Source organism: Stegodyphus dumicola, chromosome 11 (genome assembly GCF_044657685.1).
Source record: "Stegodyphus dumicola isolate Sdum_Otavi_A_Nest chromosome 11, ASM4465768v1".
In the NCBI taxonomy this organism is placed as follows: Eukaryota; Metazoa; Arthropoda; class Arachnida; order Araneae; family Eresidae; genus Stegodyphus; species Stegodyphus dumicola.
The window spans coordinates 64,747,116-64,772,718 of record NC_140778.1 but is presented as its reverse complement, the minus strand read 5'-3'; the positions used below and the strand labels follow the sequence as shown (position 1 = coordinate 64,772,718).

The following is a 25,603-nucleotide window of genomic DNA, read 5'->3' as shown; positions in this document are numbered from 1 at the left end:
TTTTCAGTTCATGTCATCCTTGATCTATCGGAGTATTTTCATAGTGCTATAAATGCTGCCTAATATTTACATGACAAAATAGATGTGGTTTTATTAGTAAAGTTATAATGTAAACAAAGCATGTGTTTCATATTCAGAAGTAGTTAATATAAAAGATATGTGTTTTGAACAGTCATGTCATTGCATACATTTTTGGGTAATTGTTTTTTCATCATACGTACAGTAAAAGCCGGACTGTCCAGTATTGGAAAGCTCAAGTAACCAGAATATTTTAGAAATCTACAAAAAATTAATAAAAAGGAGATTAATAATGCATTGATAGAGCTCATGATACTGTTAACATGTATATATAGTCTCTAAACAGTGCAATTTGGTATCAGTATTCCATAAGCATATCACAATGCAATCATAGGAAGTTCGTTTTTGTTTAATGTATATTTGATTAATTCCCATAACTGGTTTAATTTTTGCAAACATGAATATAAGTTCTATTTTTAATTTTCATTTTGAAAAAATGATTACTATTTGGGACAGCATGAAAGAGTATCTTCAAAGCTACAGGATCCAGGCAAAAAGAAAAAACGTCATGTATAATTTTGAAAATGGATAAACAGTGGTGACGTAATATGAAAAAAATAAGATATGGCAAGCAATTTAAGTTTTTTATTTGCTTTATCCTTAATTTATATGTAATTATTATCCAAGTAAATAAAGGATGATCACTTCATTTAAACTTCTACACGAATGATTGCCGACATCTCTACCAACTTTCATGTTTGGCGGGATTTCATAATTGAAATTCATCAGTTTTTATGACCTAATTTTTCTTACTCCCAAAATCATAGAATTTTAAATGTAGGCTTTTGATATTAAAGTTGGTAACATATAAAGTGGTTGTTTTTGTAATTTTAGAGCCGAAAAGTTTCCCATTGATTTATTGGGCTTTTCTGATGAGAATACCATTTTCTATGCGTTCAACTATCTGGAAATTTGAGATGTCTAGATTCAGCATTTCCTGAGCTATCCAGATAGTCTAGCTTTTACTGTAGAAACCTTAACCCTTAGCCTGTCTAGTAATTTTCTGCGAAGCCCTTTAAAACTGTCGCTAGTTTTGGACCGAACTTCCCGTAAAATGTCGCGAAAATAACCCTAAACTTCTGAAAATTGTCAAGCAGTTCTTTTGTTATTTCCCATCCCTCCCAGAATTTTACTTCAATGATTCCGCTAAGTGAGATTGAATACTAGATATTCTTCCGTAGATGTGAGCTGTCAAGAGAATTCCAAAAGACTAGATTCTCCGTGATGACCGTCTTAATGCCGCAGGGTACAGCCGCGAAACTTAAATTTCCTTCCCTTAAACAATCTTATCTCTTCTCTACATATAATAAAAGAAAGAGTCTCTCTCTCTGTGTGTGTGTGTCTTTCGTTCGTGCTGCGCGTAAGCTAATAAACCCACGGCATAGGTGTATCTAGACAAGAGCCAGTGCACCTCGAAGCGAATTTTTCGAAACTTGACTTAATTTTTTAAAAATTTTTATGTTTTGTGACAAAATCGCGTCATTTTGAGACAATATGGGCTATAAGAAAGCGAGATTTTACTCTACACACTCCATTTCCACATCGTCATGAAACGTAGGCACTTAGCTATTTTACGAACTTAAAATAAATTTCGTGTTTCAATAATTCGATTAAATACGAATTTATTTAACAAATGGAGCTTAACACCTTTTCAACGGGGATATTTTCTAAAAAGGTTTATTTTTAAAAATGTACAGTTTATTTTTCTTTGATTTTTGGACACGTTAAACTCATCCTTGCGACTGCTTTTACAAAAAGAATTTTGGAAAAATGATAATATTTTGTATTTAAAAAAATTTTTTTTAAATGAAGCTTCCAAGTGTACTTCTCACATCTCAAAATGTGATTTTGGCAACAATTTTCCTGTCTTTTGTTGTTGATAGATTTTTGATGAAATCGCATCATTTTGAATAGTTTTTCTTTTAGAAATATGGGTTTGGCAACAATTTTTCATCATATTTCTTGTCACTGTTTTTAAGAGATTGGCATATTTCATTGTCATTATATAATACAATTTTATTGATTTTTTTTTTTTTTTTTGATAAAATTGTTCTGCAGAGTAAAATTCTGCGCGGAATTTTATGTTTTTTGAGTTGCTTTCATGTTATTTTTTGCTTATTTCACTGTTTGTAAGATATTGAAAAGTTTTGCATGATTTTGTTTATTCAACGAAATTGGTTGGTTAATTTTTATTAGGTTAATTAATATTTGTATAAAGGAATATAGCTTATTTTATTGTAATTTTTTTCTCTTAAAAATATAAGATAAAATATCATTAATTATACTTTGCTTTTCAGAATTTTTTGTTTTTTGTATTCTTTTATGTTAATTTATTGCTCATTTCATTATTTTTAAGATACTGAAAAGTTTTGAGTGATTTTTTTAGGAAACAAAGTTCTTAACCTCCTTTATACCATTTGAGTTCTTAAGATTTTGCGAAGGGAAGTTGGTTAATTTATTTATTAGGATAATTAATATTTGTATTAAGGGATATTGTATTAATATTTGTATTAAGGGATATATTATTTCATTGTAATTTTGTTATACGTAATAACTTTTTTTATGAAGTTGTTCTGCAGAGTAAAGTTCTACGCAGTTTTTAAATTTAACGTTTGGTGTTCCCTTCAGCCATTTTCCCGGTACATTTAAAAGCCAGACGAAGGCTGGCAGCAAAGCTGTTAGTTTTCAAATAAATTGGTTTTAAAATTTACCCGGTTAAATATTTAATTATTACACATTTTTAACCTAAGTAACCTAAATCTGTATGTCGCTGATTATCACAAGAATTTCAATGCAAACTGATTAAACTGCTGTCACTAACATTCTATTCTGACTTTTTTTATTAATATTAAATTTGCATTTTACTTTTTTATATACGTTCAAGATATTCAGAAAGGGAATTATAACTTGAAACTGTTTTCAGTGTATCATAAATTTATTGAAATAAATTGGTTTTAAAATTTACCCGGTTAAATATTTAATTATTACACATTTTTAACCTAAGTAACCTAAATCTGTATGTCACTGATTATCACAGGAATTTCAATGCAAACTGATTAAACTGCTGTCACTAACATTCTATTCTGACTTTTTTTATTAATATTAAATTTGCATTTTACTTTTTTATATACGTTCAAGATATTCAGAAAGGGAATTATAACTTGAAACTGTTTTCAGTGTATCATAAATTTATTGATTCAAATTAAAAATTCTTGTTTTCCTGTCCAAGAAACACTAGTAAACTTTATCTGAAATAGGAAAGATGAGACATATTAATAACAAACAAAGCAATTAATTTGGAAATCAAAGAACAAAAATCAGCGTTATATTTTCAAATTTTCACAGGACTAGTTTCGATGGTTTTACCGAACCATCACCCTCAACTGCAAAAGCGCAAATGAACGAGATAAGATGTAATGAAAATTAGATTGTGAAAATTTGAAAATATAACGCTGATTTTTGTTGTTTGACTTCCAATTTAATTTTTGTTTGGCTTGTTATTGTATCTTAATTAAACAAAGCAATGTTGTTACTCATTAGCTTACAATATAATTTATTGAATATGGTATTTTTGTAAAAAAAGAGTGTTGCTGTACATTTGGTAAAGTATAAGTAAGCATTGCATTTAATAATTATAAAAGTTATTAATTATTTAATAATTAATCATAAGAATATGAATAATTAAATATTTTTTCGGAGATATATTTTCCAGCGATATTTTTTTTTTCTAAGGATTCCAGCATACATTTTTTTGAAGCATTATGCTCTAAATAAATGTCTTGTTTGAACATAGCATTTATTATTGACGAATCTCCAACCAAAGGAAAACCTTACTAGGGAGGATATTTAAACAAAAATTTTTTATTAGAATAAATATTTTCGTTATTTTAATACTACTAATAATATACAAACATTAATTAAAGTTCACTATAGTTGAGTGAATAAGATTGCTGGATGTTGGTAGTTTGTTGTTGGCAACCGAACAGGTTAGCTGCTTGTGGTCTTTATGATTTTCCCGATGCGTAACGTGAATTCAAGTCAGTTTTATTTAGAAAATTACTCACGAAGGTGTTCTCTTAAAGCAGATATCCCACGACTTCTTAAAAACTGTAAAATATGATCTGTGGATATTTTTTGTATACGATAACACGAACAAAATGATTTCCTATACAGAAACATATGATCAGCGCTGTTATTGCCTGCCGTTTAATTAAATGCATCCACCTAAGTCCTTACAATTAATTTTCCTTTTTCAAAGAAAGTTTGATTTCAGTAAAATGTACTATTTACAGTGTGTCATTTTATTTTGCTCGTTTTTTACGCAAATATTCAAATTCAGATAGATATTGTGTAAGTTCAGAAAGCCAACTAGTCTCCAAGCGGTAAGATAGCTGAGCACCGGTAAATTCTAGCGGCTGCATGGGAGGTTTAAGGGTTTTTCACAAGTGCAATTGTGAATTAACAGTTTGTTTCGCTCAAAAAAATCTACCACGAAGACTACCTTTCCCTTAGACAAATAGGTCCTGTGTGCTTTATCATAATCCAAAATCTTAAGAGTAAAAACCTTTTATCATAGCCGATGATAACGATAAAATATTTCCTGTCTGATGTGTCAAGTTAGCATAATTGTATATTTCTAACAAAAATTGTTTGGCTCATGTTACCCTATAATGATAAAAATATTTAAATCGGTTTTTAGCTTAAACAGTATTTTCATTATTAATTATATCACAAATTTTATCAATAGTATTCTTAGTATTAATTGCAGGCATGTATACAAGAATATAATATATACAAAGCTATGTGTAATGATTACGGCTAATTTTATATAAAATTTTATAGTATAAAAATTTAGGTTTATAGGTGAGCCATATTTGAAAGAGTACTTGTGTGTTATAAGAAAAGAGAGAGAGAGAAATTTAAGAATAAAAAAATTTACCACGAAGTAATATAAAAATGCAATACAACACAAAAGAGTACAATACTATTTCATGTTTTGTGGATATACTTGAAGACACAAACATGCTTTCAGCTGTACTCATTCATCAGAGAAAAACTTTTCATATGAAGCTATTTTTTTCAAATCTTTCACTATACAAGTAATACAAAAGCAGTATAGGAATTTCTTTTCTTAATATCCAACCGAAGAGCTGAAGGGACGTACAATGATTACTATACAATGGGTGCCTTGAATTATTTTGCTTCATTCAGTTTCCTTATATATGTAAAACAAAATAAATTTTCACCCATTCCAAGAACTCGCAGAGAGAGAGAGAGAAATATCTATAATAAATTTTATTGCTGTCTGACTGATTGCTTCGGGAACAATAAGTCTTCCAACTCAAGCTTCTAGCTATTCAAATACGAACGCTTCTCAGCAAAGCCATTTGGACCGCATCTGCTTTGTTAAAGAGAACCTTTTTGGGGGTAAAATCATCCACTTCATCGGGTTTTTCAAACAAAGCAGTCAGGGGTCCTGTTACTACCTATTGACCAAGAGAAATTTTTAGAAACTTTTGTTCGAAAAAAATGAGTTTTATATTTTTAAGAATTTCCAGTCTGACAGCAAGATTTTGTTATTTTGCATATGTAGATGAAAAAGAAACTAATTTGTTTTTAATAAAGAAAAAAATTAATAAGCTTATTTAAATTGTTTTACTAAGCACCGAGTAAGGAGACAAAATTTAATTTTCTTTATAAATATTTTTTCTCAGACAATACTTTAGTGTTTTTCAAATTACGAGAATAGCGTGTTAGTGCATGCACTTTCAAATCGGATTTATTTAATTAATATATATGGATATGCCAAACAAGCACACTTTCGCACATATAAACTGTATATTAGTACATACATAAAAATGAAATAAAATTTGAAAACAAGCAATTTAAAAACTACTGTATTGAAAAATTATTAAAAATTTGTTTTTACCTCATTTTTTTCCGTTATATACATTTACTTCAGTTTTATTATATGCCTTTACTTAATTTTATTTTCTTATATGCATTTACTTAATTTTATTTTGTTATATGCATCTGTTGTCTTTTTGAAAAATTTTAAGATTATTTGAGTATGGCAAAGGAAACGAGATCTATCAGCCGAAGGCAATGGATGTCCCCATGGACGACTTTCTAAGTAAAACATACTCATGTTCATGTTACACATAAGGGAAATCACAAAACGCAAACATGCAACCAGTTCGTTTGTTTGGGTTCGAATATGAGTCGAACTAGCGGTAATCAGAAATCTTAGCCAGGAGGCCATTGATTGGGTTTGACAGATTTGGAAACCTAATAAATAGTATTTAATAAATATAATATTATTACACGAATCGGATTTACATAAACCAAATAAAATTCTAATATTGAACACAACTAAATCTCGATATAACTTACACTGATAAACTGATGTGTAATAACACTGATAAATTCAAATACTAAACGGAATATACGTTAATTCTACATAGATAATTTTTTGTAATATATTTCGCTGCGAATGACTAGCCGCAAAATCCTAATTATATATACCCTTATTTTAAGGTTATCACATATCTGATGGTTTGACTTTTACCTCAAAACACAAAGAATCCACAAAATTCAGTAAAATTAATAACTTTATTTCCCTGTTGAGAATTCTGCGAATCTTTTCAAATATAAAAGCACACACGCCAAACAGTTTGCTTTAAATAAATACATGCAGGAACAAGAAGATGCGCTTTTGACAGCAACTCGTTTCGAAAATCAAAAATTTTTCTAAACGTAAGAAATTTGTCACTTAAATTAATTTTTCATTAAACAAAAAACAAAATAGAATCCTATATTATTAAAAGAATTTCATTGATAATTCAGATCCTGAAAACGAGAACATTGTTGTTATAAAAAAAAAAGAAAAATAAACAACATATTTCATTCAACGGGGGCCAACTTTGGTGCATGCACTTTTCAACAGAAAAATATTTGAAGCATGTTATGGGTAATGGTTTATTTGATTATGGCAAAGTACTCGATGGTTATTTGCCTAAGGTGAAGGATGCCTTCGTTCGAGAACTGCCTAACGGATATTGGCTTGAATACATGTTACACATATGGAAAACTAAGAATGTCATCCTGGCAGCCAGCCTGTTTGCCGGGATTCGAACCCCAGAATGAACTACCAGTTGTTCCGTTAGACTCCGCTCAGTCGCTGGTGTGCTGTCTGATAACGACTAAGCTCAAAATTTCATATTAGAGGAAAAGTGGTAGCATAGTATAATTCAAATTTATTGCCATTTCAGTAATGTGAAGCGATTTCAAGAATGTTTAATTAATTTATTTAGCTTATGACAAACTAAATAAAATAATTAAACATTCTTGGAATCGCTTCTCTTAACATACTGGTAGTTTGACCTGCATTCAAACCCCTGTGAACATGCTGATTGCATGGGTGTTTTTATGGTTTTAGCTTTTTGTAGTGCGAGATTGTTTCCCTTAGAAAATCTGTCACGAAAGCATACCTCCCCTTAAACAGATCGCCTTCACGTGCTTAATAATCTAACAAGCCAAACCAAACACAACCCGAGCGAGGACTCATAGTCAAGGCACGTCATCATGAAAAGCTAACTGAAATTGGCTCATATTCACATTAAACATGGGCAGCAAAAACTCGCGAAAACTGGTATGCAGGCAATCATTCGTCAGGATTTGATCCCGCTTCAAACTATTAGTATTCAACGATTTTACAGCTACTTCACTGGTGGCCTTTTGTAGTATCTAAAAGAAAATAATCGCAAAGACACAATCATTGCGTACCGACGGATGAATTAAGTTCGGAATTTAAAGAATAACTTTCATTCGTGCTATTGCTGTTAGCATCAACACTTGGACAGATGTTAATTTATTTTAAATTATTTTAATGTAATTAATTTAATTTAGGTAATTGTTCTTCTGACTGTAATTTTTTGTGCGGAATATATCTAACCCTTCCGTACACTAACTGTTTTAATTCATTTACACTCCATTAATTTTAAGAGATTTTATATCGATAGATTTCTTTCCAAAAATGTTTCAAAGAATACATATTTTTTTCTTTAGATTTTAGAACATTTTGGATTTAAAATCTTAATAATAAAATTTTGAAAACAAATATTTCTAGAAATTCCTTCGGCGTATTCATTTATTCCATTTAATTGAAGTTTCGAGTAGAATATCTTCCTTTCAACATTCATATAATTTTTATATGTCAGTTTGCCCATATCTACGCAGCACAGTGCCACACATATGATTTCGATATAAAAAAAAGTAATAAGCTAATTTTTAAATTGTTTTACACAAAACCAAGGCGGGAGATAAAATTTTATTTTCTTAATATATATTTTTTCTCAGAAATTATTTTGCGAGTAAATTTTTTCAAGTTACGAAAATCTCGCCTACATGTATTTTCAAATCAGATTTATTTAATGTATATGGATAAGCTAAACAAGTGCACTTTGCATGTGTAAAATATGCATTAATACATACATAAAAAGGAAATAAAATAATGCAATTTAGTAATTAGTGTATTAAAAATAATTTAAAATTTGTTGTGATCTCATTTCTTACGTTATATGCATTTATTTTAGTTTTGAATATGCACTTATTTTAGTTTTGTAATATGCACTTATTTTATTTTATTATGGTATATGCATTTACTAGTCTTTGTTCTCAAATTTTGTCCGATCATTTGAATATGGAAAACAAACGAGATCTTCTATCTAAAGGATAGACTAGTTGCCGTTTGTGGGCTTTCTAAGTAAAACTCATTCATATCCATGTCACACATGGGAAAACTATGAAACCCAACCATGCAGACAATTTGTTCATTTGGGTTTCAGTGCAAGTGGAACTAGTAGTCATCAGCGGTCTTAGCCAGGAAGGCCACTGGTTGGGGTCTGATAGATTTAAAAACCTGATATATCTTATTTAATAAGCATAATACTAATAAACGAAACAATTTTATAAAACAAAAATAAAATGCTTATACTGGACGTAACTAAATCTCGATATAACACAGAATAACACTGATAAAGGAAAGTGTTATAACACTGAATTTATATACCGAATGGAATATACATTGATTCTATATATAGAAAAATTTAGCAAATTTCTTTGGGAGTGTCTAGCGGCGAAATCCTTACTATATATATCATTATTTTAAATTCACCGCATACCTTGTGTTTCGACTCTTACCTCAAAATACATATAGCTCACAAATAACTTTATTTTTTATTTAAATTTAATAACTTTATTTCCCTATACAAATTTCTCAGGATCTTTTCAGTTATAGGACAACACACACAAAAGAATTTTCTCTATACAAATAGATGCACTAGTAAGAAAATGCCCTTTTGACAGCAGCTCATGTCTATAATGGTAAAATTTTTCGAAACATAAGAAATTTGCTGCTTAAACTCATTTTTTTCATTAAACAAAAAACCAAATAGAATGACACATTATTAAAAATGTTTTATTCTCATTCTGAAAACGAGAACATTGCTATAAAAGCAAAGGAAAAAAAAAAGGAACAGCATATTTGACTTAACGGGAGCCAACTTTGATGCATAAACTTTTAAACATAAAATATTTTAAGCATGTTATGTAGTAATCGTTTGGTTTATTTGACTGTTGCAAAGCACTCGAGGGTTATTTTTCATAAGGGGAAGGACACCTTTTTGGAAGGCTTTTTGAAGGAAACCGGCTTGTGTACACGTGACACATGAGAAAAACACGGAAGCATCCATGCAGAATCCTTTCGCTGGGATTCGAACTCCGGACAGAACTAGCAGTGTTCCGTTGTGGGCTAGCTTGGGTAACGGAAAAGAGCAAAATCTCATAATGGACGCAAAATGATGGCCTGTATAATACGAAATTATTCTTATTTCAATAGCATAAAGTGACTTTCGCGATATTTTATTTTATTTTATTTTACTTAGCTCACGATAAAATACACGAGGACTATTAATACAGTTATAGTTTGACTCGAATTGAAACCAATGTGACTGGCTCACCACATGGGCGTTTTTGTGAATTTACCTATATGTAACAGGGATACAAGATAGATTTCCTTCGACAGTCTTTCACGAAACATACTTTCTTTAGACAGATCGCCCTTTGTGTGTTTTATCATAATCTAACAAACCAAACTAAACCTAATCCCAAGTAAGGACTAGTACTCAGAGATCTTCGTGAAGGACCTTTTTAAATGAGATTGGCTTATTAGGCAGCAAAAATCCACGAAAACGGCCAGGTAGCCAGCCCATTCACCGGGATTTAAACTCGCTTCAAACTGCCAATTTCTACTAGGTCGCTGCGGGCTTTTCTTGAATCTTTATCAAAAATCTTTGCAAAGTAATCGCTAACACACAGTTATTGGTTTTTAATTTGATTTGGTTTTATGTGATTATGACAAAACCTCGAGGGCTATCTGCCCTAAGAGGAGGGATGCCTTTGTGAAGGACTTTGTAATGGACACTGGCTCGTATACACATTACACTTGGCGAAAACCATGAAAACGCCCATGCAGCCAGCCCGTTTGTGGGATTCGAACCTCAGATTGAACTACTAAACCGCTCGGCCGCTAGTGCGCCAAAATTATTGAGTACCAAAGGATTAATTAAGTTAAGAACTTAACTTTCATTTGTAGTGCTGCTATCAGTATTGACATTTGGAGAGGTTTTTTTTCTAATGAAATTTTTTAATGTAATTAACTTAATTCATTAGCTAATTGTTCCTCTGATTAATTTTTTGTGCGCAGTATATGTAACCTTTCCATACACTAACTGTTTCACTTAACTTACACTCCGTTAATTTTATACGATTTTATACCAGTACATTTCTTTCCAAGAAACGCGTACTTTTTCCCCTAGATTTTAAAACTATTTTGTATTTAAAATCTTAGTAATAAAATTAAAAAAAATATATTTCTAGAAATTCTTTCAGCATATGAATTTATTCGATTTAATTGAAGTTTTCAAGTAGAATATCTTCCTTTCGACATCCAGGAAACACACAGCCACATATTCGAATACAAAAATCAGGCGTACTGAAAGCACATTTTTAATATATGGTTTATTAAAAAGTACATCTTACGTTACAATTGTTACTTTTTCCTGTTTCTTCTAAATTTCGGTAATGTATTATAACAATGAGCGATTCTGTTTAACTTTCATTTGTATAAATAACCGCAAGGCAAATGGTTGTAAAACGATTTATCTTCATTCACAAGCTTGCAGTCGTTGGAGAGATAATGCACACCTGCTCTCTGACAATGATTCTTCATTCTCAGGACCTATCCGTAAAGTGTTCTTTTTAAACAGACTTCACACCCTATTAAGACTTTTGTGTCAACTGACAGCCACCTGCAGAAAGGTAGGGGAAGGAAGACCAGATTGCGTCGTCTAAACACGTCTTAAGCAATCTTTGCGAAATTCAGGCTTCGTGTATACACGTCTTAAGCATTTTTCGTGCGATTTGAAATTCGTGTAAAGACGTCTTAAGCATTTTTAAAGGAAACTCCAAAAACGTTTAAACACATCTTGAGCAGTTAAAGGGTTAAACTGGACATAGCCATTGCATTTCTCATTTGACATTGATTTTTCTCATGCTACTAGTTGACCAAAATGCGCATTAGCCCAGAAAAAATATCACATGATTTGATCAGTTAGTGTAATTTCATAAAAATAGATAATATTTATAATTGGATATCTCCTGATTTAAGGGCATTTTTATTTCAGCCAATCGGATTAACCTCTTCCTTTTCACTCCTGTCAAAATCATGGGGTGATGTTTTGCTCTCTATTTCTCGTGCTCATGATATTTATGGGCTGGAATGTTCGAAACAAATGCACCAAAAACATTTATAAAAATCTATTTCTTAATTCAGAATTTTTATTTATTTTACATACCAAATGGCAGTACCCTTAATTTCAACCTAAAAATATTCTAAAAATAAAACATGACTACGTATATTGTTTATGTACTTATTTTTAAACAATATTTCTCAATTAAAAGCTTTTTTTTAATGTTTTATTGAAAATTATACAATTCTTAAGAGGTTAAAAAGTAGAAAAAATATTCTGAAGAACTGCATTTATTGCTTCTAAATTGCTCGGTTTTTTAATCAGTAACTGACAAATTAAATTTAAACATTAAATATTTTTAAGGCTTTACTGAATAGCAGAATGCTAGCATGTGGAAGATAAAAATATTTTATTTTGTGTAGTGACAAGACATTGCTTTTAAATAATTGAGTTTAGTGATTAAAATTGAAAGACATGAACCTTTCATTTACTGAATAGCAACAGTCTGGTATGTTGGAGATAAAAATATATTATTTCAAACAGTGATGCCACCGCTTGCGTTAAAATAGCTGCATTTGTTAATCAAAAATTCATTAAATTCATGCAAAATATGAAAAAAATCAAGAATTAAAAATTCAGCTTTTGAGCTGCACATGTTTGGGTGGAGGACTATGTGCATTCGCTGGGTGCTGTAATTTTTCATATTACAGCAGGGTTTCTTAAACTGTGGTATTTGACCCCCAAGGGGATCACAGGACCTGCAGTAGAGGGTCGCCAAACATTTTAGAAGTTTTGATATTTCTTTAACTTATTCTATTAATTTTGCAATTATCAAATATTTTTGCACAATGTTTCTGAAAATAGATAAAGACAATACAGACAAAAATGAAAATGCCTCGATGCATTCTTTTTGTAATATAAACATTTATTTTTCTTGCTTTGCGCTTGACCCTCGTCATTTCGTCTGTTACTTATTTAAAATTTTCACATTGTTCTATGTCTTAAAATTAGAAATTAAAGTTAATGACCTAAAACTGCAATAGTGTATTTCAGTACGAGTTAAAAAATTGACGGTTTCACTCACAGCGTGTGTTTGATTTGCACAATACCTCAAAGTCTCACAAAAGTTTTGTAAATAATATGGGATCCTGGGGGGGGGGGCGGGTCGCGAAAAATCTCAGTGATAAAAGGGGGTCGTGACTAAAAAAAGTTTAAGAAACCCTGTATTCATTTGTAATTGTTCCCTTTCCAGGGGCTAAATAAATAGGTTAATTAATTATTTAATAATAGAGAATAAAACTGGCTTTGTATAATATTTGTAACAAAATGCAAATTGTGTTTTCTTCTGTTTGAGAATGAAAAATATTTCTTTGGAAGCACGGGTGGGTTCTGTGAGAAGTCATACCATAGATTAAGGATTAAGTAAAATGGCATTGAAACCTCTCGTAAATTCTACTCATATTTGTAAAGGTAAATAAGTCTTTTAGCCTAATCTTCAGAACATAAAGCAGTGAAAAAGATACTACTGTAGAAAGTCCGTAATCCGAACTCGTCGGGACTTCGGAGATTCTGGATTAGGGGTTTTACCGGATTTGTAGATCTTCAATTTAAATCTGGTAAGATGGCATGCAGAAATTAAACAATTAAAAATATAAAACTGTAATTTATGAAGTAAAGAGCAATTGTGATCTAAATGGTATCAAAATTTACAAAAAAAAAAAGGCTTAATATTTATTTGTTTACTTTATTAAACATTTCTTTCAATGTAAGCTGTTTAAGTTTCTTCGTTTTCTGTGCTAATTTTTTCTCTTTAATTCTATACACAGACATAATTTCTTGATCAGTTACAAAGTTCCACTGTTCAAATCCTGTAATTGCTGTGTTGAGAATACCGATTAACTTGTCAATCAAAATTTTTTTGTTTTCAATAACCTCTCCGTCACTTTCTTCACTATCGTTAGCGACGCATGCGCATATTAAACGGACATGCGTAAAGCATACAAAAAAGAAAAATTTTTGCCTTTGAGGTCCGGTTTATAGATCATTCCGGATAATGGACGTCCGGATTACGGACTTTGTACTGTACTGTGTGATATCACATCCAGTTTGAAAAGGTAACAGAAGAATAAAAAGAATACATTTCTGCCAAAACATTGCATTAAAATGAACCATCTGTCTCAATCCTGTGTAGTATTTGTGATCATTGTCAAGATCATCAAGGACAGTCAGTGAAAGGTCAAAGCAAAGTTAAAGCATAATGGGGGTGATGTTTTTATGATACATTGACCCATTCTCACTTTACACACTTTTCGTGATGTAAACTGTATTCTTTCGTAATTCGTCCCTTTCCCTTCGCAGGGGCAGGAGTGAATGACAGGCTTAGGTTATATATAAAGTATTTAATTTTATACAAAAGTCTTAAATAAATATATATACAAGTTGATGAAATAGTTTTAAAATATATCTGTTCTAAGTAAATTCTTCTTTAATCCCCCCTTTCCATTTAGATTAACTTGTAGATTAAAGACCATTTTGAAAAATAGATAAAATTCATCAGTCTGCGTATGTAAAATGTATTAAACAGTAGTGGTAATATAATATAGTCTTCATTACTTGATAGTCATCAGTCATTTTTCTAATATGATTAATGTGGCTTATTTCAAAACATTAGTTTTCAATTCCCCCCTCTTTTTGTTACATTAATGAAACCAAAACTAATATTCTTCATTTCAGTTTGCTTTTAAAGGAATTGCTGTGCAATAAATCTGTTAAAAAATCAAGAAATATAATTTTTGTAGTTTAAAATATGAAAATGTTACTTATTTTCTAGGAGAATCTGAAAAATACTTCAGAAAGACATTTATTATGTAACATTGTGAAAGGGCTGGATTGAGGAAGTGAAACTCCATATATTTCCAGCATATCAAATTTTATTACTGGTTGCAGGGAAAAGATATTAGTGTTGTGTGATCTGATTGCTGTTTGATTAGTTGCTGCCTCAGCTCGTGTTAATGGTGGTGATCAGGGTTGCCAGACTGGCTGTAAATTCTTGTTCTCAGTTTTTGTTGGTGTTGGAGAAGGCTGTTCAGACAAATTCTTTATGTGTATTGCATTGATATTTTATAATCTTTCACCAATAAAACTTTTTTAATCAGTGACCTACTAAAGTATTTTCATCTTAATCAGTATGGTAAAAGACTTAAGTGAAAAAGGTATGGCAACACTAAATTAAAATTGACAAAACTGCTGATAAATTTAATTGATAATAAAATAATCCAACGTGATCTCTAAAAATTGTTTTTAACAATAGCTTTAGTTAAATGAAAATTCAGAAAATAATTTGTATTTAACCTTTGAGTATCTTAAATAGCTACAGTTTAATTCTAAAATGTATTTTTTAACCTTTGTCATACTAATAACCCTAGTAAATGATGTCTTATTGGAAAGAATATTCTCTTTTATCTCTGGTCGGAATGAAAGTTAAAAAAAAAAAAAAAAAAAAAAAAATTGAATTTTGATAGGAATCTGCAAAATCATTGGTTTTAAATACTGTAAAAGCTTTGTGGTATCAAAAATTGGGGTGTGAGGGGGAAAGAACTTCTAAAAAATCTAAAAAACTTACCTACAGATGGGTTTTGTTTTAGTGGAAGATGACAAAGAACATTACTGAAAATGATCATATATCTTTATAAAATTAATGAATTAAAATTTGTTCTACTCTGTGGCTTTTTTATTAGTTCTATTTTTTTGGGGGGGGGTATAAATCTGGTTGTCCTTATGATAAGAATTAATGAATTAATCTGATTTTTTGGGGATAAATTAAACAATTTTTGAGACAATTTAGAGGGTACAAAACCTGCTTAACTATTTGAGTGGCAAAGCTTCTTAGGTGTGTTGAGAGTTGTATTTGTATGTTAGTTATTTTCTAGATTTGTATAATTCATTATTTTATTCTTTGTATTTATGATCCTTCATTCTTTAGGTAATATCTAGGTTCTGAAAAAGTTACGAGATCTAAATGTTTTGAGTAACAAGATGGTACATACAGAGCAGTTGAAAATCGTGTGTCTAGTGGTTTTGCCCCTTAAAGGTTATTATGGCTGTATAAACTATAAAGAAATGCAATCTTAAATATGCAGAGGATTTTTTTTTTTATTTTTGTGACTTAACATTTGTTTATCATTTAAATCGTAAAATTTTCTAGTTTTTCTGTAGCTTTTACATCCAAATTTCTTTTAAATTTGCATCGTGATTGAGTTATGGAATAATATGGAATATGTGTTTTATATTTTTTGCTTAAATGTCATGTATAAATACTGAGTACCTACATATAGATAACTACCATGTTGCTGTAAGGTGGTCTTTTACTGGGGGAGGGGGGAGGTAAAAATTATCATGTGTCCATGTTGGCAATTTCTGCAATGGTTTTACTTTTGTACAAAGTAAAAGAAGTATTGGGATTGAGAAAATTTTCTGGTTTCAGATTTCATCAAAAATATCTATTTTGAACATTTCTGAATCAATTTTGACTTTTTTTTGGCATGACATGTGTATGTACAGACAGAAAGAATTCTTTATTCCCAAACAGATTTTAACACGGATCCAAAATAGATCCAGATTCAGAATGGATTTTTATCATGACATCAATGTGTACACATATACATATGTATCTTTCATAGTTCGAAAACAATTAGCCATAGAATGTTGAAATTTTTTTTATGGAACTGTTGTACATCAAGTTGTACACCTCCCTTTTTTTATTGCAATCGGTAGTACTGAAAGTTTATGTATATATATATATATGTAATTTAACAAACGTTCTCTATTAGTAAAAGGCAAATTTAAAGTTAAGTAGAATTATTTAAATTTAACTTTACTATTTATTCTTTGAAAACAATTGTGTGTATATAAATAGTAAAAAAAAAATATTTAAAACATAATTTTTCAAAGTATTTTCATTCAGTTCATATATTTATAATTTTTAGGTTTTAATTACACATTTCTTTAATTCTCTTGTATAAAAATAGGATATTTTGAAATTTATTAGTATTGAATTTCACTTTTATTGGGGTCTTCAATGTAAAATATTTTCTAAATTTCTTACTTTTTGTCCATATATATATGTGTAATACATTTTACATTATCACAATTTTTTTCCTTTAGAATAAAATACTTTTTTTTTTACATTTTCATTGGGAAATTTTACTGGCTTTAATTTTCATATCCTTCATGTCTTTGTGGATTTGGTTCTAAATTTCTGACTTATTTTGTTTTTATATATATGTACACATATACTGGATATGGGGGTTGTCGGTATAGACTCGCAACCTTACGGCTTTTATTTTTGCAATCATCAGTTTTAGTCATAAACTTCCAATTGCAGAAGTGTTTCAAATGCTGAAAATATTCATTGTTTGGCAATTTCAAATTTTTAAAAAAGACAAGTTATGAAATCTAATTTTTAATATGGTCTCCCAGTTACTAACATTTAGAAAAGGTATTATACTTTTGGGAGTACAAGAAGTTTCATTCCCATACAATAAAAACTGACTGACATATTTAATTTCAAAATTTGCAGTTTTTGATGTGATTTCAACTTGCGTTGAGAGACTTGTTATTTAGAATAATTTGAGGAAATTTAAATGAATTGTAGGAAAACGTATGTATAAGTTAGTAAACCGTACTAGGAACTCATGTGGTGTTCACATCAAATTTTCTTAAAAACAATACTAAACTATTGATATTTATCATAAATCAGCAAACACTGTCAATATATGAAAAGAAAACTTTTTTTAAATTTAAAAATACAAATTCTAATTATCAAATAAGGATTATATGCTATATTAAAAAAATTTCTCAAAATCTTTTTCTAATTTTTTAAGCTAGTCTTCCCATGACCATATTGATCTGTTTTCATTTAAAAAAATCATATTTGTATTAGCTTGATAATGCACGTGGATAAATTGATTTCATTAAGTTTCCTTTAGCAGTTTTGAGTCAAAATACTGTATTCTTGCAGAACTTGTACTGTAGCTTCTTCTATTGCTGGCAAGTTCCACAAGCTGTATTTTAAAATTGAGTTGAAGGGGGGGGATCACGATTTATCTAAAGAAACCATTGTAACCTGGAATAAAAAAAAAAGAATGCAAATGAAAATGACCCTGTTACTTTACAGAAAAATTGTTTTGAGCATGGTAGTCTGGAGAATGTTTTGAAAATTTGACTTCTAGAAATACTATTTCTGTTGCTTGTGTCTCAAATTAGTTTCATTCTATCATGAATACGAAGAAATTTACTACTTTTTGTGGTCATTAAAAATTCATAGATGTATCTGATAGTATTATTTTGTGCAGTTTGTTTTCCGAATTCATTTTGTAACACATTGAATTTTGATATGCTCAATGGTGTACTATGTATAAAATTTTAATGTGATCCATGACTTGTTTATATAATTATCTACTCAACATTCTGGCAACATTTTTAGGATTTAATTTTATCATCAAAATAATTTTGGTACTCTAATTCAAGGGTTCCCAATCCTATGCCTAAACGATTGGCAGGTGCCTGAATGTTTAACTTGTGTTCGCCGCTGTGTAATCACAATAAAAATGTTTTAGCTTTCAATAAAATTCTATGCGAAAGTTTTCTCATTTTTAATGAAATAGAAATTGCGTCCAACATGGATACCAGCACGAAGCGAAATGCGACCAATCTGTTTTCTATGAGCATGTGTTATTAACTCTATTCAACTATAAATTCACCTTGACAAGTAAATGGTGCCTGCTATCCAACAGATATTCTAGAATGTGCACTTAGGGAAAAAAAGGTGGCAAACCCTTGCTCTAATTATAAAACTAATATTTTTTGTTTGAATGGCAGAAGAGGGATGTTGCATGCTGTATATTAATCTTAATTATTAGCAATCGTAGTAGAGAATTGATGTGCATAATATATTAATATTGCATGTATGATAGTTAATTTTTTTTATATTAATCATGTATCAAATCTTCTGCTTCCCTTGCAGATTTCTGATTTTAAGTTCTTTTTCGTAATTTGACTTGTAAGCTTACTTTCAGTTAACTTGCATTTTAATTATACATTTGTTTTTAATCATTATTTTAATAAAAATATAGTGTGAAATTTTTTGCATTAAAGTTTCTCAACATTTGCGAAATTTTTTTATATATAAAATGTTTTGCATAAAAGAATGTAGTAGCTGTTCAAAGCCTATTAAAAAAATAGCCATGAAAAATATTTGCTTAAAGTTGGAATGAAAGGAATATTTAAATAAAAAGTGGATTTCTTTTGATACATCACACAAGAATACTAGTGAACTAATTAAATATGTAAAAAAATTTCGCTTAAATATTGATAAATTTTTATTTGAAAAAAATATTTAGTGTTGAGGTCACTTTTTTGCTTTTAATACTTTAATCAAGCTAGCATATTTGCCTGCTTATTAATCATGATACACATTTTTTTCCTTTAGAATAAAATACTTTTTTTTACATTTTCATTGGGAAATTTTACTGGCTTTAATTTTCATATCCTTCATGTCTTTGTAGATTTGGTTCTAAATTTCTGACTTATTTTGTTTTTATATATATGTACACATATACTGGATATGGGGGTTGTCGGTATATACTCGCAACCTTACGGCTTTTATTTTTGCAATCATCAGTTTTAGTCATAAACTTCCAATTGCAGAAGTGTTTCAAATGCTGAAAATATTCATTGTTTGGCAATTTCAAATTTTTAAAAAAGACAAGTTACGAAATCTAATTTTTATATGGTCTCCCAGTTACTAACATTTAGAAAAGGTATTATACTTTTGGGAGTACAAGAAGTTTCATTCCCATGCAATAAAAACTGACTGACATATGTGGCTTAAAAAAACAATTTGTGTGAAAGGTAATCGAAACAATTTCATGGAACTGGAAAAGTATTTTGGGTGCATATTTTGGGGTGGGGAAAAAAATTAACCTTTAGAATAATTGTGTGCTTCCTGAAGTGTTGTGGTAATAAAATAGTTATAAAACTTAAAAAAAAAAAAAGAGGTTTGCAGAACTAAAAGCTGATTTACTTTGTAATAGTAATTAATTTTTGCATTAAAAAATTATGCCAGTTTAAACCAAATAACATAAAATTATCTAAACTGTATATGCTATGTGGTTGTGTATAATATTCTGTAGTTCTTGTTTTAAAATTTAACAAATATTACTCAGTTTATTTTCAAAATCACAACATTTTTTGGATATATATTTTTGTAAGGTTTCAATGTGGTGGTAAGAGGAAAGAAAATAAATGACCAGCATTTCTGTTTAATAATGTGAATAAAAAATGAATCGCTATTAGTTGATAAAGCAAATGTTGGCTTATGAATGAAATAATCTGAATAGGTAAGCTTTTTAAAATCTGAAGCTGAGTAAATATGCTTGAAATCGTAGAATTTTAAAAAATCTATTTTGATTAATAGCACCTGGTATTGTTCAGTGGAATATCTAGAGTAGTGTCTTTTAAAATTTTAGCTAGAAGAGGTGAAAGATGACTGTCAGAGCAAGGTGATAATAAGTAGATAAAATGTACACAGATAAAGCTTTCTGTAATTTGATAAAGGGATGAGTTAAAAAAAAAAATCACTCTATTTAGCCAGAATGAAAATTTGAGATTTGTACTGCAGGAATGGAAGATTAAAGTAATGAAATAAATAGTATAATTTTCAGAATAAATGTACCTGAATTTGACATATTAAAATTGAAGCAGGCATTCATTTACAAGGGGTGCTTAAGTGAAGAAGTGGTCTCCCAGTAGATCATCGAATCTTCCAGTTTTTAATTTTTTTTAGCCTTTACTAAGTGAAATGTTTTCCAGCAATAAATGAAATTTATTGAATTAATTAAACTTTCCATTGCCTCACCTCTGTGGATTTTCAGACTAATTTTATTTTTGTTATTTCGTCTGAGTTGTATTTTTCCCGTACATTTATTAATGTTATTAAATATTTATAGTTAAACTTTATTTGATTTGAGTTGTATTAATCTAGTGTAGACATTTGTAAATTTTTGTATGACTATTCAAGCAATGTTTAATAGTTAATATTTGTATTTAATTTTTGTTACTTCTATATATGGCTCATTACTAAGTGTATCTACACAAATACTGTTTGCATTAAATATTAATTTTATTTTTAAGATTTAAAAATCACTATGTTAAAGAAAAGCTTTCTTTCAGTAAACCAATTATTTGCAGTATAAAAAAGTGTAAGAAAATTTTTAAAAAGAAATTATTAAAAACATAAAATTTAGAATCGCAAATTAAATGTGAATATATTTTATATCAGAGCTGAGTTACAAATAGTTCAATAAGCTGAACCACGCATTCAATTTGTCAATGCATTCCAGTAAGTCAGTTTGGAAATTCTTTGAATTTGTGTCCCTGGGCAGCAAAACCTTCTGTATTTTTTCCAGAAATATCTCGATTTTTAAGATAATGAGGTTGGCAGCTGCGGAATTAAGAAAAATAGGTTACTTCAACTTTCATCTTCAAAATGATGAGTGTTTGCCATATACTAAATATTTTGCTATATGAGCGTGTCAGGGTTGCCACGCTACCTGGAAAACCGGAAAAAGTCAGGGAATTTAAGTGTTTTAGTCAAAATCTGGAAAAGTCAGGGAATTTCATACAACGATCCCGCGAAAAAAGGCGAGTTTTGCGCCGACGTCGGAAGAGATCGCTTTTTTGGCGAATTGTGTATTACGTGAGTGTCATTCGGGCAGTTGGCATAGAGCCAATTTTTGCAGCTCCAATTTGATTGTCTTTTTAGAAAGGCAAAGCACGTTTCTCGCAACTTTTAGTTTCCAGTACCCTCGAGAATCGCATGTGCAGTGCATGAATAAAGAAAGTACCTGTTCTCGTATAAAACAAAATGGGTTTAATCCTAGTATACAGTACCATGAAGGTTAGAATTAAAAAAATATGTATTGTAAAGGAGGAAAACCTCTCTGCAACAGACGTGGCTCGGTTCCATCATAGCGGAAAACAGCTGTGCATGCGCGATATATCTGTCACCAAAGCTCGAAACCGGTGTCGAAGTTCAAAGGTCACGTTATCAAGAGTTCATAAAATGAATATCGTTTAAAATGTCTTTAAAGGAAAAGAAAATATTTTTTGGCACAAGTAAATTAATTCACGGATTAGTTATAGTTATTTTGAGGGGGGGGGAAATCTACAAAAATCCGTTTTTAAAATTATTGCGAAAAATCCAAGAAAAAACGTTTCTTCTTGGATTTTTCGCAATAATTTAAAAACGGATTTTCGTAGTTTTCTTTTTTATCAAAGAACGTTTCTTCTTAACACGTGTTTCTCAAATTCCTGTACACGTTGCGGAGATGGAATTCTGGCCGTTCCGTCGTCAAATCCCTTGGCAAATTTTCCCTCCGCTTTTTACATAGACGTTCTTTAATCAGAATAATCTCCATGTATGGTACAGTGGGATTTGGTGACATGATGATGAGCAGTAAACGGGTCATTTTGTTCTTGGCGACAATTTTCAAAATCACGCGAAGGCCGTATTGTATACTAGGATTTTACTGCAAAATCTTTTTTTTTTTTAAATAAATATCTTGTCATTTTGCAGTAAAATAAAAAAATAGTAATCAATCATCTAGGATAACCATGTAATATAACTATACTCGCTAAAATATCGTTGATTATTCTAATTAAATTTTTATGTAATTATCTTTATTTTTATGTTATTCGTATCATTTAATGTTGCTTCTTCCCTCTAAATTTATTTATCATTAGTAAATTATATTTCCAAATTTCAGGAAATTTTCTCTGGCATAATCCTGAAATTAATTCTAGCAGTATGATGACATCACGAAATTTAATGCACATATTTTTTCCTTATGTATGCTGTGAAATAAATATAAAATACATCAATTTAGTAAAAAAATATCATTAAATAGATTTTTTTCTTTCGTTTAGCTGTAGAATGTCTGCAAAAAAAGCCTTATTTTATTCCAGATTGGGCAAATTCTAATCTCAATCTTCAGTGGAGAAAACAGTTCCTATTATAATTATATTTGTGTTTTCAAGTGTTAAGGTGCCTTTTAGGAATACACCTCACACAAATTAAATTTACCTAAAATCCAACCTAACTTTTAGCATTGTGTTGTGATTTATAAGAACCGGATTAGCCTCGTGTTGAACTGGGAATGATCATGAGTAATAATTAAATAAAACGTACAGTTGGTTATCCAATGTATATATCTTAAATTTTATTAAGTTTTTTTAAGCGGAAAAGTAAACAAAATTATCAAACAAAGTGTACCAAGAATAATTAAGAATAAATGTCCTCTGGGATTTATTGAATAATTAAGTGAATTTGCTACACAGTACAAGTAATACCATAATTAATTTATCTCTTAGCACAGCCAACGTACATTACGCGGATAGACTGGAATTTTCTCGAAACATACCTAGGAAAGTCAGGGAATTTCATTCTCCTGTTTGAGTGGCAACCCTGGGGTGTGTGTTTTTAACTCTTGCACATTATTTTTAACTTCCATATAAAAAAAAATTGACTTGCGGTGCAAAATGTCAAATGGTTGTCAAATTGTAATTGAAATGTTATGATGTATAAAAAATATTGTTTATCATTGTTAACTTCTTGATGTGCTCCAAAAAGAAAAAATTTAAAATATGTAGACTGGGAAGAAGAAAACAATTGAATTGCTGCAAATGTTGAGTGAAGGTTTGTGAAGTCATGTCATTTGATGTTATAAATCTAATCTTTTTTTTTAATTCTTTGGGTTCAGTATATCATATTTAGTCAAAAAGAGTTTTAAATTCTTTGAAGTATTAGTATTAAGATCTAATGATTATATAATTTTTATTAATTTCATTATTAGTAATTAGTGTGTTGAATGGGAATGTAAATATTTGCATTCCATTTTAATTTTTTATTTTTATTAATGTGATCTAAAGATAGAAAATGTAATTTCTGCCACAACGCCCTGTATTATGGCTGTAAGTTATAATTCACCCCCTGTCTATTTCTTCCCTCCATTTCAAACATTGGCCATTTTATATATATTTTGGAGGGTCTGTGAGCTTTTAGACCTTTTATCAAAGGCTTGTTTGAAAAAGGATGATGTCATTTCAGTTGTATATATATATATATATATATCCTTCACTCCATTTTTAAATACTTATGAACTATGGAAGAAATCATCAAATCTTATGCTAGTAACTAGGTTTCTGCATTTTTGTCATTTTTATCAGATACGTTAGGTAAGATTAGTTTTTATTGAATGCGACTAAAAGGAAGACTGTTGGTCATGCTGAATGGTTGAATGAATTTGAATTTATAAATGCAATTGAAAGTTTATTGATCAATTTGTGGTGGTAAAGTTTTGTTTTTTTCGTCTTAACTGATGTATTTTTCTTTTTTATTTCCTTTAGACTTTTCATGCCATCATGAGTCTTCAAGTTCCTTAAAATGGTAATCAAGTTAAAGAAAAGAAAATTCTGAAGAACTTTCTTTAGAATGCTGTTCATCAGCAGTGCGAGTTATGTGACCAAGTCAAGTTCAGATAACGGGATACTAAACTAGCCTTTTCCACATTTTTGCTGTTTGGTATCTAGGTAAATTATTATTTTTTTAAAATTTATTGACGGGGGTCATGGGTTATATAGTTTTTAAAAGTCCTGAGGTTTCTGTGAAATTATTAATCTTTACAAGTCCTTAATTTCAGCTAAAATTTGCAGTCTTTAATTTTACCTTAATTTATTTAGTTAGTCTTTAATTTTCCCATTCTTTTCTGTGACTGTCATTTTTAATGTAAATTAACTTTTCATATGACTGTATAGTTCAGTCAATGAAGCTCAAAACAAAGCTATTCGAAATTGGCACTCTAAACAAGAAACAATCAACCATCCTAAAATGGAAGTTTCGAGAGTGTCTACTGGTTTTTTGTCCAACATTTCTAACTAATATTAGCAAGAATATTATGCCTTTAATGAAAAATAGTGCTTTAACTATGAAATCATGCTTCGATCTACTTTCACAAAAACATGACTTTCAGAAAAGTTGGTCAAATTTCATCAGGGTCACACTTACCCTCACTGTTATCAATGAATTCTGTTATGAACAAAAGACACAAATATAGCCCTCAGAAAGAGAAGAAAATGTTTTGAGATCTGTCTGTAATAGAACAATATAAGGTCTGTAGAGTGCCTTATATTTCTGAAGAAAGCTCAGCTGCCTTTACTCCAGGATCATTGGAAACGGGCCATCTAGAATTTTCGTTTGGACTTGGGGGGGGGGAATTAAAGTTAACAGCAGGAATTGACTGTTGAAGCAATTTTTCTGTCAGGCTATAAGTTCTAGAAAGATTTATAGAGCTCTTAAATAAATTATATCTGCACACTTTCATGAATTTTCCCTGGTGTACATTGCAAAGTTAGGCAATTTATCAGCATTTTGGAGATCATAAATTCAGTTTGCCTACAGAAATTTTTATTTTGGTGACTTGTGAATTCCATAACAGTTTTTTCCCCCCAGTATTGTTAAAATAATATTTTTCACAGTTTGTCATGTTTTAAACTGTGTTTATCTTTTCATTTTGTGGATTGTGGAGTGTCTTGATTTTGAAATTGAAATAAGGCAATAAAGGTTACAAAAGAGAATTTCTGAATTACTTCTTAGAAAA

General features: G+C 29.9%; 1 protein-coding gene across 12 annotated transcripts in view; it reads left to right on the top strand.

Moving 5' to 3' along the window:
- LOC118202886 (MAP/microtubule affinity-regulating kinase 3) overlaps positions 1-25,603 on the top strand; it is a 112,638-nt gene that overhangs the window by 4,853 nt on the left and 82,182 nt on the right. For 11 of the 12 annotated variants that reach the window (XM_085826770.1, XM_085826769.1, XM_085826767.1 and 8 more), the window contains exon 2: positions 24,354-24,536. The gene's annotated coding sequence lies outside the window, so the exon portion shown is untranslated. Of the gene's footprint in view, positions 1-15,954; positions 15,979-24,353; positions 24,537-25,603 lie in introns of those variants that run through there. The other variant, XM_085826765.1, reaches the window with a different exon arrangement.